The sequence below is a fragment of the Cydia strobilella genome, chromosome 17 (assembly GCF_947568885.1).
Source record: "Cydia strobilella chromosome 17, ilCydStro3.1, whole genome shotgun sequence".
NCBI lineage: Eukaryota > Metazoa > Arthropoda > Insecta > Lepidoptera > Tortricidae > Cydia > Cydia strobilella.
The window spans coordinates 16,335,912-16,351,508 of record NC_086057.1 but is presented as its reverse complement, the minus strand read 5'-3'; the positions used below and the strand labels follow the sequence as shown (position 1 = coordinate 16,351,508).

At 33.6% G+C, this 15,597-nt stretch overlaps 1 long non-coding RNA gene across 1 annotated transcript in view; it reads left to right on the top strand.

Moving 5' to 3' along the window:
* The first annotated feature begins 2,566 nt into the window (after nucleotides 1-2,566).
* Nucleotides 2,567-15,597, top strand: part of LOC134748933 (uncharacterized) — a 219,363-nt gene continuing 206,332 nt past the window's right edge. The window contains exon 1 of the long non-coding RNA XR_010128448.1: nucleotides 2,567-2,622. This is a non-coding gene — a long non-coding RNA (uncharacterized LOC134748933). The remainder of the gene's footprint in view (nucleotides 2,623-15,597) is intronic.

The window sequence follows — 15,597 nt, the reverse complement described above, 5'->3', positions numbered from 1 at the left end:
TAAGTGTTCTCGACTATAAATATTCTGCACTTTAAACTTTGTGACTTCAGAAGTCAAACTTTGCGATTGGACGGGAAAATAATCTTTTAAATGGAATTTGTAGGGTGCACGGGTGTTTTCTAGTGAATTGATAATAGTTTGAAAACCTCTTGCAAATTGTTTTGCATTCAAGACTTTGCTGGGCGGATTTCAAATTATTTTGCTGTCCATATTTTTTTTGTCGTCGGATATCTATATTTATATAAATTTATATTTTAATAAATTTGGTTGAGAGATAAAGTTCCTTATTCTATACAATATAATAGAAATGTTTATAAATAACGCTTACGTAAATTGTATGTAAAGTCAAGAAATGTAAAATATGGGTGCATATAGCTACTCAAAGTATGTCCCATTCGCTGACATAAGAGTTATGGGACATACTTTTGAGTATGATGTGTGCCCCCATATTTTTACACTTGACTTGTAAGTAAAATTAAATATAAACAAATAAAGATTCGTTCAATTCAATCCAAATGAAAAACTTGTCATGAAAATAAAGTTAATTAACATGTTTCAAATATAAGTAATAACTAAGGAACTGTTAATCCTAAGTAAGTCTTATTTATAAATATTTCAACCGTATGTGTTTTATTTAAAAACTTGACCATAGTACCAAAACCAACGAAGATCACAAAAGGCATAAAACATCTCTAAACATGATATTATAGTTACTCTGCTTACCCACTCTTGCCACAACTAAAGTCAGGTAGAGTAACAACACTGACGGATTGAACCCAAAACTGCCAAAGGCTCAAAATCTATCGCGAAACATGTTGCCTTATAAACCCCATTGCAGTGTCCCGACTGGCACGTCACTCCACCTCGCAGCAATAGCCGCTGATTGCAGGCGCCCCGCGTTGCGCCGGAACCAGGTGGAGCCACTAAACAGGCGGGGCATTAACAAAAATTGAACTATTAGATGTTGCGTAATAAAATCCCTTTGCATTTTCACGCACGACTGGCACGTCACTCCACCTCGCAGCAATAGCCGCTGATTGCAGGCGCCCCGCGTTGCGCCGGAACCAGGTGGAGCCACTAAACAGGCGGGGCATTAACAAAAATCGAACTATTAGATGTTGCATAATAAAATCCCTTTGCATTGTCACGCACGACTGGCACGTCACTCCACCTCGCAGCAATAGCCGCTGATTGCAGGCGCCCCGCGTTGCGCCGGAACCAGGTGGAGCCACTAAACAGGCGGGGCATTAACAAAAATTGAACTAGTAGATGTTGCGTAATAAAATCCCTTTGCATTGTCACGCACGACTGGCACGTCACTCCACCTCGCAGCAATAGCCTCTGATTGCAGGCGACTTGCGTTGCGCCGAAACCAGGTGGAGCCACTTAACAGGCGGGGCGTACAAAAATGAAACTGTTTTATGTCGCAGCAAATAAACTCTTTCTATTGAGAAACATGTTGCATGCACATAAAGGATGATGCTCCTCCACCGCCGATGAACAACACTAAGGCTCCCAACAGACTCAACTTTTACGGTACTATAATATTTACTGGACCACAGAAAAATACGACTATTACGTGTTAATTTTAAGCGAACAACACACCTGGAGGTAAGCGGACCTTGTAGCCTATGGATAGTCGCAACTTTAGTGGTCCAATTGGTCCATGCCTTTAGTTCCTTGATGGAACTCCATTATTGAATGTAATCCAATAAACGCTGTTTAACAGAAATTAGCAACAAAATCTGTTATAATACTTTAAATTCTCGCATTTTGTACACATAATTAATGTAATTACCGGGTCTAACGCGATTAAATTTCATTATTATACCTTTTTTCCGACGTTTCAGCTAGGTTGCACTAGCTGTGGTCACGGAAGACTGACGTCCAAGCAAAATGTCAATTTAGATATTTGTAAACAACACCAAACTACCCGCTTAAAACTTAAAACTTAGTTTATATAAACGACCATGACCACTGAAACGTCGGAACAAAAGGTACAATAATAAAACTTAATCACGTTAGACCCGGTTTTTTTTTTTTTTTTTTGGATCACCAACAGACAATACATCATGAAAAAACAATCTGTAGCTTACATAACATTGAGGTTAGATGTGTGTCGCGCCAAAAATTATGAGCGTTTCAACCGCTCAAAAATTTTCAACATTTTAAATATTTTTTAATAAAATAATGTTAAGGTTTACAAAAGTATTTTTATCATTTCCGGTGTTCCAACGATATAAATTATGAATCCAAAAATAAAAATAAATTCATGCATGGAGCTAATTGTTTACCAGGAATTGTTTGCTAAATCGCTGGTCCCATGGCTCCACGGCAGAGCCGACGATTTGCGCCGCGTCGTTACCGCCGATACAATTTGCACATAAAGGCTCGAATATGCCGCTCCTCCACCGCCAATGTACAATTTTACACCAACACTAAGGCTCCCAACTGACTCAACTTTTACTAGTAGCTACTGTACCATAAAACTACCGTAAGTCCAATTCGAGTTTAAGTGTTTAGATCTCATTCCATGATACTGATCTGCGGCGCTATCATGGTCGCATTTTTATCACTTGTCATGTCATGTGTCACTTTCGCACTAACATACTTTAATAAGTAGTTCTAATGAACGTGACAGGCATGATGAGAGATGATAAAAAACCGACCATCTTAGCCCTACAGTGTCAGACACTGATCAGTCAGTGTCAAAATCGTGCAGGCAATTCAGCAGGTCCTCTAAAGGATATTGGAACCATCTCATATTGAAATGATGTCATATCCATATTAAATCAGTATCACATTATATTGATGGAAATGGCCCGATACTTAGTCCAGTTCTACAACTATACTCCACAGTTTCAGTACGTTATTAAATATCCAAATTAATGTTCTTTTTAGTTTTGTGTAATTTACAATACAATACAACAATACCAATCCTCTTTATTGCCTCAGAATAAATGTACATGGAAACACAAATAATACATGAAGACAGAGGTGACAACAGGCGGCCTTATCGCTAAAGAGCGATCTCTTCCAGACAACCTTTAAGTAGTGGAGAAATGACACACATAAATTAACCAATTAGGAGGTGCAAAAAACTAAGTTAAAAGTAAATAGCATTAGAAAAAATACCTAAGTTATTTTATTTCTCACATGAAAATATCTTGCCTGAGAATTGCGAGGATATTCAAGTCAATATTGGATCATAGTGGGACCATTTGGTGGTTTAATAGTACCTGAAGGTAGTTACTGTATACGAGTGATGTATTGCATGGTTTTTTTTATATAAAGGCAAGGTAGGCTTTCTATCTACTTGTACGTACTTTTATTGTACTTCATCTACTGTGTGTAGATGACCTAAAGGCTTAAATAACCGCCAATGAACTCCAATACTAATTAAAGCTCCCCACTGACTCAATGTTTACTGTATTAAAGTTAGCTCAACTATTATGTGTGATATTTTCGATAGTCTCTCGTAAAGGCACAAAGATAAACGAAAACTTGTTCAAGTATTCAACTGTACTTTTACTGTAGTTGTACTAGTAAGAATTGAGGTTAATTTTAGTTGTATGAAAGTAAAAACCGGCCAAGTGCGAGTCGGACTCGCGTTCCAAGGGTTCTGTACATTACACAATTTAAACAATGTATTTTTTATGTGAAACGTGAGTGAAATGTCTTTAAAAAACCCGTAGGGGTCGGATCAAAAACTAAGTAGTTAAGTCCGACTTACGCTTGACTGCACATTTTTAATAGGTTTTCCTGTGATCTATAGGTTTAGATCTATTTAGTGTGTTTTTTTTTAAATTTTAGACCCAGTAGCTTTGAAGATAAAGGGGGGAATGGTCATTTTTTGCTTTGCTTCTAAACTGTTTATCCTACAATTAATAAAAAAATATAATTGAGATTCTCACAATGAGCTCTTTCATTTGATATGTAACACGATATAGTTTGAAAAACTTTATTTTTAATTTTCACATTTACGGGGGGTAAGGTAAAAGTGGCCCTCATGTTTAAAATTCATTTGTATACGTTACATGTCCCTCTTTGGGTCACAAACTTACATATATACATATGTTTTTCAACTTAATTGGTATAGTAGTTTCGGAGAAAATAGGCTGCGACAGACGGACAGACAGACAGACAGACGCACGAGTGATCCTAATAGGGTTCCGTTTTTTCCTTTTGTGGTACGGAACCCTAAGTTCCGTTTTTTCCTTTTGAGGTACGGAACCCTAATAGTAGGTAAATCTTTGTACAAAGACCACACGATGCGATATTTACGTTTACTAAAGCATGATAAAACATAAATATATTAGTACAGTCAACTGCAGAGACAAGGTTAGGGCCCCCACTGCATAGAAATTTGTATGCAAGGTGCTAAGGTACTGCCCGTTTGTCATGAAAAGTCCCGTTTGTCATGAAAATTGTCATTTGTTTTAAAACCTCCAAAAGTGGAGAACTCTAACGGCTTTTCATCAAGGAGTTTTAATGCCAAAGGTCTAAATTAATAGTCCATGTTTATGTGCGGAATGAGGGACATGACAGTGGTGGCCATTTGCAAATGAGCGGAAATAAACGACAGTGCAAAGTTACATAAATGTAAATTTTGCAAAAATTGAGATAAGGAAATATGAATTATTATTGCCGTAATTTACAGTTTTTGAACAAATCATAGAGGGTTTATGATATAAAAATATAAAAAACCAAAGTTTACGGATACAATTTTCATTTTGTAATTTCTTGATTTATTAAAGTTTATTAAAGTATTTATTAAAGTATTAAAGTATTTATTAAAGTATTTATTAAATTATTTATTAAAGTCCCCCTCGTTTCCAATATTATAATTATTGTGATAAAACAAAAAATAAATAAACCTTGACATTGATTTTGACATTGAATTGCAGCAGAAAACGTTAAATTTAATATAAATGTCTGGATAAAATGTAATAGTTACTTTCCGTCTTCTGTAGCCCAGTCTGCATGCGACTTTTCTGTGTTTTGCATATCTATAATAATTCAATGTTTTTAAGAATAATAATAACTGCATCAATTAATTGTTCTGATATTTAGATTAAGGTAATATTTGTAAAACTTGACAATTTAAAAGTGCTTGTTGCTAGGCCTATTTGAATAAAAAATATTTTGACTTTGACTTTGTGCTACATTTTTGCAGGATATGGCAAAATGCTGATGTCCCGGAATTATCCAGGATGTCAATTATGACATTTTCTGCAGCAGTGCAGTCGACAACAATATTGCACAGCTGCTGCACTAGCGTTACTGCTGCAATGTTGCAGTGCTGCACTGCAACATTGCAGCAGTAAAGTGTGTGTGTGTGTGTGTGTGTGTGTGTGTGTGTGTGTGTGTATGTGCTCACTTTAAAAGGTAGTTGGGCTATTAAATTTGTATATAACATCTTTAATTCCATTGTACGGTCCAGGATTTTAATTTCAGCACCATTTCCTACCTTGTGACAGTGACAATAGTATGAGTTCTCTAGCCACTTTTATATTGATTATCACTGTGGTATCACGGTACGAAATGGTACGGATATTAAATTATTTGACTGTACTTTGCTTACTTTCATAAATCAAAATTGTAATTCATTTCTATTTTGCCCATTTTTTTAAGTTATGGGTGTTTACCCTTCAACCTTTAAGGCCTCGTTTCGGTCAAACGTCCCTAGTTAATAATCACGCCGCTTATACATTCTTATTGTCACTGCATGGGCTTGGATGTACTCGGAGATTACATTCTGCTTTTTATTTCTTAATTAAAATAAGATTGAATAAATTTTGTAACAAAACTCTGAATATAATTGTCGTGAGTCATAGCGCATGATTTTCACTTCATTTCACATGGACCAAGCCGCGTAAGCGACCTTCAAGTTCGTATTAAAATAAGATCAAAACCGACAGAAGTTGTTAAACTGAATCGGGCTCTAGTAGGCCAATTGCTACTTACATTGTGACATCAAAATGATATCTGCAATAATATGTTACACAACGAATGCCGCATAAATATCTTTTGCTAATTCAGTTTTGCTAGTTAATTAAATAATAAAAATGATATTTTATTGAACAGTTAAAAAAAGTATTTTATTTCATTTGAACGTGTTTTATTTCATAAATTCCCTATAGAATAAAATTAGTCCAAACGTTAAGTATTTAAATATCCAGACTGGCTTACTGAAAATCAATTTAAGATAAACACATTAAGCGAAGGTCGCGCTCAGTGTAGCACCAGCCTAAAGGGTAAATCACGGCGTAATTTGCCAAGTGACTTTACAACGGAAATTATTTCCGACCACGCCAGACACAGATCGCCTACTTAACTGAATGTAGAATTTGGGTTATTTTTTATTTTGCACTTTTTTTAATTTTTCTAAGATTTTGATAACATTTGGTGGATAGATAGAGTTCCTTATTCTGTACATCCTAGATAATGGCAATTTGACTGTATGTCCTACAAAATCTTACACTGAGTTACGGAAACCGCATGGAATTTTATGTAACTCTGATTTTTTTTGTTCCGGATTTCGTGTTTATTCCGACCAGAATAAGGAGCTTTTCAAACCTACAAATTTTTTATCAAAATCTGACAAAAAAAAATCGACAAAAAAATGGCCCTTTGAGAAGTGAGAACGCCAATCACGAATAATTTTGTACACTGACCCGCAATTTCCTATCTATATCGCACGCGCATAATTATATTGATATCTCGTTCGCACGGTGGCATTGACCGCCGCCGCCATCGGCCGGGCAGCATTATAATTATGCGCGTGCGATAGAGATAGGAACAGGCGAGTACCACACAAAGATAATTATAATATTTCGCTTTTATGAAAACTGCGAGTAAAATAAAGGCACTGGAGGCCTTGGCCACTTTTTCTTAGTACATACGACATTTTATTTAACATCTTGTAACTTTCCAATGTTGAACAAATAAATCTTTGAATCTTTATTTAAGTTTATAAAGGAAAAGTGCAAAATTTACTGTTTAGGGCCACACACACACACACACACACACACACACACCACACGCGCGCGCGCGCGCGCGCGCACACACGCACACACACTCCACTCCACTCTTCCTTTATAACTTTGCATTTTGGTAATCGTTCGCAGAAGTTTCTGCTTAATACAAAATAAATTTTCATCATATGCTTTCTAATTTGTTCAATCTTAATCTATGAAAGTCGCGCAGTCTATCACTGGCAGTCTATGATGACAGGACAAAGGGGAATCAAATGTGACAAGTTTGCTACGATTGGCCGCTGCGCACTCTTGGTAGTTAAGAGTCAGACGAATTTAGACGCGCCGCCATACAATTAAAATTACGCTCTCATTTGAAAACTATATGCTTATGACTTATGACTATTGGTCATATAGTTTCGACACTGGAACGCCTGATAATGGCTACTCTGTTTAGTTATATCCTCCAAGTCATAGAGCCATTGGTTAGATAGACATAGACTACCCATGCGTTAGTTTTCTTTTCTGAAAAATAATCATTTATCAAAGGCATGTATTCAATTCGGTATTTCCACCCGATTTACAATACATACGATTTAAGAGGGCCTTTCAGCAAAGCCGCGGCTCGAATATTGAGTTCTTCTGTAAATGTCTTCCATTTAAGTTCAGCCTCGTTAGTAGTCTAGATGCGAAGCTTTTTAAGGCTTCGTGAAATACTGAAGAGATTTATACGTCTGAGTTAGTCATCAGAGAAAAAGACCTTGTTGAAAAAGAACTAGTTGTGGGCTAAACACAAAGGCAGGCCGTTTTAAAACCATAGTGCCCAAACTAAACAAATTTCAATCAAATTATTCCTTACGGGTCTTTGTTTAATATTATGTAAATGTCTGACGCATGCACCCGGAAAGGTGGGCCAAAATGGTTACTGAGTGGGACCCACGGAGCACCATAGACGGTGCAGGCCGGGGTTCAGGCAGACCAAAGAGGAGACGGCGGGACGACTTGGACGCATTCTACCCCAAATGGTGGGAAAATGCCGATGACAGGATCGAGTGGAGAAAACGAGGAGAGGCTGCCCAGCAGTGGGACACCAAAGTAGGCTAAAAAAAAAGGAAATATTGTAACACTCTCCCACCACTCTCTCTAACTAACCCTAATCAGCTAAACCTAAACTTGCCTAAAATACTAAAAATTCCAATAAGAAAATCTAAAAATCTAAAAAACCTTTAAAATACCGCAATCCGTAATTACCTTTACTAATTAATATAAAATAATGTAAATAACCTAAATCAAATCTAAATATATAAGTTAATATCTTGAATTGGATCAGTAAATTGGCCAAATGATCGTCTTGTGTTTATGTAGAACCCTTCGTCATAACCGTTAATAGTAACCAAAATCCTTTTCGCATAATAGGAAAGAGTTATTTAATACGTCAATAAATCCTAATAATGTTAAATAATTAATAAAACGTCAATTATGCCAGTGTAAAGTATGTCAGAGTATTTAGAAAGATCATTGTAAGTTTAAAGACAGTTTGTAAAACAAATGTAAAGTATGTCTTAATCGGACAAAGCCTGATTTAAATTGTAATCAATAAATAGTATGTAAAACATAATTTTATAAGTCTGAAGAATGTCTTAGTTAAGTCTTCAATAATGTATGTCAAAATAAGTAGTCTGTCGAATGTAATAGTCAGATGGTCAAAGTACGATCACTAATAAATGTCACAATTTACAAATATTTTGTTTTTGGGGTATAGATGTCGCCCGCTCCGCCGCGACTATCCGTGGTCATCATCCAGTTGCTAGGGCAGACCCCCGCCCCAGTTCTGAAGGAACTATCATGTGGTCCTGAAGGGACATCTTTTCATAATGACAGGGCTACTTCGTCATTTGCCCTGAACATTATTTTATGACATTTTTCGTCATAAATGAGAGGACATCAAAGGGACAATTTAACATAACAAAATACTGGTAGTTAGAGCAGCTGTATTTGATCCACTCCAATTTCCCAGAATACTGTAATTTTGTAATATATTTTAGTAGGTATTCAATGAAATAATATTAACCAAACTATAGTTGTAGTCATTTTGAATCACCTTTCGGACCAAAATAAACCACGATCTTGCTCTGCATCGATCTAGCTTGGGTAAATCACTCATTGATATATATTTCCAATAATAAAGTTTTATGATAATATGACCTTGTATTTTTAAGGTCGAATGTGAAAATTACAGATCTCTAGAAAACAGAATGAAGTCGTCATACAGACTGCCAAGGGACAGGCAAAACAAATATTTCTTTTACAAACAAATTGATTCTACAATACTACATTATATTGTGGTTATTTGTTATGTTTTTCCCACAATATATTTTTCTACCAGTAGTGATGCAAAGGACCAAATTATATTCAAAGTCATAAATGTGCCAAGTTTGTCAATAAGTCATAAATAAGTGTATGTAATACAATTCTAACAATCGCTAAACCCACACTACATCCTAGCTACCTCTATTTAAATTTAACCCATAAACCCATAATTATACTCGTACTATATAGTTTAAATAGCCATAAATATATCGGAAGCGAACCTAGCTAACTACTGTAAAGATCTAATGGCTTTGTTATATAAAAATTATAAACCTTGATCAATTCTACAATTTCCTAAACCATACAAATATAAACCCTAGCCCTAACAGTTAAACTAACCAACTAATCTGTCGATATAATTGCAAACTAACATCCCGGGATGTACATTTAATTTACTCGCGTAATTTCTCGAAGTGCAATGAGAAATTCCTAGGCTACAGTTAACTAAGACGAGTGGAGACACCTCGATTTAGAACTGACCCCCTATTTCTCCACGTGGACCAGCATCAGCGATAGGGTTTGGGACAGCCGATGTAGGTCGGGAAAAAGGTAATGGGATAACTGGTCTAGAATCTGGCTTTTTTAAGAAGTCTAGGTGACAACCCAAATTGTCCAGACCCCAGGGGTTAGAACCTGTCCTTGTAAACCCAGGAACTGTCAGGGACCCACCTGATATTATCAACCCAGCGCAGTAGGAGAATTAAGACTGTCGTTGTCACCGTAAGGTACCCGCCCTATCTCTCCATCTGCCCAGCACTGTACTGGATCGGAATTAGTTCTCTCTACCCCATAAGTTATTTAAGAAAGCTGTGAGATAAATTGCAAAACTAACTTTAAAATAATATATAAAGTACTCCAACCAAAATCATTCCAGTGCTAAATATCACTAAAATAATCCAGGTTAAAACACTATATATATTAAGCACAATTAAAACATAAATTAATAAATTGCACTATGAACCAAACATGACTTTACAACCTTTAATAATATATTGATTTGTAAGTAAAATTTCACCAATATATTTACTTACATTAGCACTTGTCTAGGCACAAATCAACAAACAACTAATAATTACAATTCACTAAATAGTTTATAAATGACACTATGAACAAAACAAACTTTACAATCTTATTAAATTTATTGATTTATAATTTAGATCTCACTAGTATTATATCAAACACTAGCGCTTGTTTAAACCACAAACCAATAAAACAATTAAACCCACTAAATAAACACAATCTAAAATGCACTTCTCTAAAAATATTCAAGTTAAACCCCACAATAGATTACACCATATTATGCTCCAATCCGAACTCTACCAGCATCATAAGATACTAGCAAAATCTAGACCAGGACACAATATAGGTAACCTAAATAGACCTAACCTACACTAGAGAACTTCCTCCAACGCTTCGCGAATGGCCACGAGAATTCCCCGCAAAGGGGTTTTATGAAATCCCTTCCCAGATCCCGATTTCCCCGCTCTAGCAAACTCCTTGCACCCCATTGGTAACACCTAAACCAATCCTGAATTTCATGATTCCGTACTATCCTATACAAATTACTCTTTATTTCCTAATTAACATAAGGTCCAAATTGACCTACTTAATGGGTGTAGCCAAAACTATTCCTTCTCGTCGGTGGGATGTCTTTAAATTTTTTATTCTAAACGTCTTTGTTTTTCTATATAGACACATATTGTAGGGATACGCCTTTTTTTAATTCTTAATAATATGGTTCAATTTTGCATAGAATATTTTACAGTCATAACTTAACTTTTATCGTTACCGTGAAATCCGAGTTGGTATTTTAAACAAACACTTGAAATTAATAACCAAACTAACTTTGCACAAAAATTTATAACGCAAAAAGCTTTATGACATTGAAATAAAGTTCAAATTATATTAAAAATAAGTTTCTTAATATTTTGGTTTACTATATCAGCTAAACTCTCCAAGTGGTGTATCTAGAATTTCAAATAGCAAGGTCCACTTAAGATATGAAAAGAAATATAGCTGTTTGAATTACCGTGAGACACAAGAATGGAATTTAACCGACTCAAAATAGAACAATATTATGTTTACATATAATGCTAACATGGAAAGGGAGCCTCTGACATGTTACAATCGCCTCCCAAAATTTGCTGTAGCTTAAATATATTAATGATATATTTGCGAAAGTAAATTTTCGAAACAAATCAAAATAAGAAAAACAATTGTATTGAAAATAATGCATTTAGACTCTAATAAGAACCTTTTTTAACATTCTTCCCTTCTGTGTGTGCCTTTTTTTTTTGTTGCGGCTGTGTGTAGTGTGTGTTTAAACCAAACAAAAGAATGAACATTTCTGAAAGTATAAGTTTACAAGTTCAGTCATGTTAAAAATAAACAATCAAAGACGCAACCAGTTAATCTTGCCTCACAAGAAAGTAGAAGTTGTGCTTGTAGTACATTTGTCCTACTCTTCTACCGATCCGAATGATACATACGCACGCTTCCGACTTTAGTCTACATTTTAACGACCAAGAAAGGAATAGAACGTATCTCTTTTTAAAACAAGATTGAACCTTTTACCAAGGAGCACTCTATGCCACTCGAGGGGTCACTATCTTTAAAAGATTTAATTCTAACACCGAAACTCATGACTTATATCCTCAAAACGCCTTTCCTAGTCTGGAGCATGTACATCATTAACGGGACGTTAAAATAAAAGATTAAGCTCTGCTTAACCCTTAGCTTCTATAATGAAGCGCCAAATAAATTGATTTATTATAAACATTTTATTGTAATATTTTAGGAATAATGTAATATTTAAAAAAATATCAATAAATGAGTATGAGTATTGTATAAAACAAAAATCCAAAATAGTACTGACCAATAAAAAAGCACAACTAATCATTAAATTGATTCGAAATGAGCTAAATAATACATGTCATCTTTAAACATTTTCTAAACTCACTTCGCATTATGCTTTTCCATATGATGAAAGCACTATGACGTCACATTAATGATGGGTGTGTGAGTTTCTAGATCTGATGTTGTGTGTAGTATAGAGATAACACGGCGGCAGCCTATAAATCTGCAAATATGCTCTTTTTTTTTTTCGAGCCTAACCTAACACCAAACTACCGTTTTATCTCTCTTTTGTAAAGTGTAATGTTTCAGTCAAAATGTCAAAAAGGTATCTTGATTTTAGTTTTGCTATTTTCTCAGGGCCCTGCACAAAGAAATATATTTCATGCAATAACTAGCGTGCACTATCTCATAGTTTAACATTCATCGTATTTATTCTTCTTCATTCTTTTTATTCACACATCCCTGAAAATCTAACAATACTTTGAATAATAAAACAATTGAAATCTAAAAAGTATTAATAATGTGTCAACTTTTATGAAAATTTACTGTTAGCAAACATACAATCAATACATCTATACTAAAAGTTTCTATTTTCTTTTTACGACTTTATTACCCATTTGAAAATGCTAATGGAATAAATTACAAAGTGAAAGTTTTAAATATAAAAGGAAAACTACACTACTAATGCATCTCCTTTCCATTAAAATATAATAACTATGGAGAGCCTAGCAAATTAATAATAAACCTTGAAATTATTTAAAATCAACAAAATTAAATTAAAGTTATCATAAAGGAACTACCTATACTTGATGTGATAATACATTGCAATTACCAGATATTGTAAATTTAATTGGTTCTACTCAAAGAAAACCTAATGTTTTGTAATTTTTATTGATATTCATTATTTATTTTTTTAAACCTAATCTACTTATTAAGTTCCCACATAATTCAATCTAAATACAAGCGCGAATTACATAAGTCAAATTTGTCATTCATTAAAAAAAAAACCGCTCCTGTTATACGTGACACAAATTACAACAAATTATCTGATCATTAAAAAGTCATGGTTCTGAAACTATTTATATGTAACGCAAAAATGTGACATAAAATGTTTTATTCATTATTGTTTTTTTTTTATAAAATTATAAAATAATGAGAAGTAATTTATTTATTTTAATGTATGTTATGTAAACGTTTTATATTATTATTTTTTTCAAAATTAACGTTTAAGGTTCAGCGTGCTTTCTATTAATTAAATAAGTTTGATTATTCTCTGTAGTAAAATCTTATAACTGAAATAATTAGAATTAAACAATTTAAGAACAATTTTATTCATGATTATTGGTGGAAAAAAAAAAATTAAAATAAGGGAAGAATGAAGCCGCCTCACATCCCCTCCAAAAACAGTTAATGCACAATTGATTACGATAGAGTTCAAAAGCAAATATTTTGTTTGATTTTTAATTTAAAAAAAATTAGGATGTAATAGAATCACCTCGACTTGTGCTCTGTTAACTGTTTTTGAGCTTCACCTCTGCCTCCTTCTCTATACAATGCAAGGGATTCTCTAGGGTAATGGGTTCCAAATTGGTTCTCCCATTGTTTTTTTTTTTTTTTTCATTTTTATTTGACTTAACCTATTACAATCTTACTTACTAAATACATTTTTAATACGCTAACCTAATAGAGATAGTGGAGAAAAAAAAAACTTAATTATATGATATAAATCAACTATCTAATTAATATTTGACTTACAACAAAATATATTGTACTTGATTCTAAAATTACTTAGTATCATGTTAATTCACTTAATAAAAAGTTTTTATAGGATGAAAAACTACTTAAAAAAAATACATTGTTCAAAGCAAAATAATAGCATATTAACTACCTTAATCAGTAAACAACGTCAATAAAGTGATAAACTGCATAAATCAAAACATTAGTATATTATCTACCTCAAATAGTGTATAGTGTTTAATTAAAATGATAAACTACTTAATCAAATGATGTTACATAAATCAAAACAATGGCAAATTAATTACCTCAAACAGTAAATAATGTTTAATTAAAATGATAAGCTACTTAATCAAATGATGTTACATAAATGCAAATCATTATTTTAACAATTATAATAATATCTAACCTGAACCAGTCACATTTTGAGAATTCCCTAACTGATAATATTTGGATAAGTGTATAGTGTTAAATTTTCCTCTAATTTCCCCAGTTTTCGGATCTGTTAAAACATACACATTATTGAAGGGTATGGCAGAAATGATATATGGTCCTTCATACAATGGTTCAAATTTCTTTGTTATTTTATTACTAGCATCGGATTTATTTAATTTTTTAATCTTTACCAAATCTCCTATGTGAAACTGTACGAGCCGATAACGTTGATTAAACTTTATTTGACGTACTTCACTAGCTTTTCTTAAATTTTCTCTAACCTTTTCTCTAATTTTCTCAACTTCTAAAGTAGTACTTTTCTTAATTTCGTTATCACATGATAAAATTGTTGACTGTCCATACAAAATTTCACAAGGAGTAAATCCTGTACTACTATGATAGGTATTATTATATAATTCCTCTAACCGTGGTAATAATGCTACCCAGCCACGATGATTCGATTTACAATATTGCCTAAATAAACGACCTATTTCGCGATTTACTCGTTCAACGATATTAGCACGTGGATTCCTAACAGTAGAATATATGACTTTAACGCCGTCATCTGCCATATTTTCTTTCCAAAGCCTTGAAGAAAATTGAGATCCGTTATCAGACATAATAACTTTCGGTTTAATTATATTGAAAAATTTACGCATTTTCCCTAATACTGAACTAGCTGTTGCTTTTCTTAATTCATAAAATTTAACAAATTTACTAAAGGAATCCTGTATCACTAATATGTAATTCATACCAAATTGACCAGTTGGCAATGGACCATACAAATCTACCATGACCATATCACCAATATTTTGAGTAACTATAGATTGACAAGGTCCTACTTGTTTAAAAGTATCGCTTTTTACTAATTGACAATCATGACAAGCTCGGATAATTTGTTTCACTAAAGGTGATATACCCTTCCAATAAAATCGATCTCTTATGTACTTAATCACTTTGTACATGCCTTGATGTCCCATTTCTTTATGTATTTGTTGAATCAACTCTATCCTTAAAACTTCAGGTAAATAAATGACCCTTTCTTGTAAGTTATCTGGCCTAAAATATAAGATTTTATTCTCGAACATACATCGTTGCTCTATTTTCGTCAACTCACTTGGATCAGTGATTTCATTTAAACGCTTTATGATTTGACAAATTTCAGAGTCTTCTTGTTGTAATTTAGATATATCTCTTAACTTCGATATAAGACTCTTATTTACAT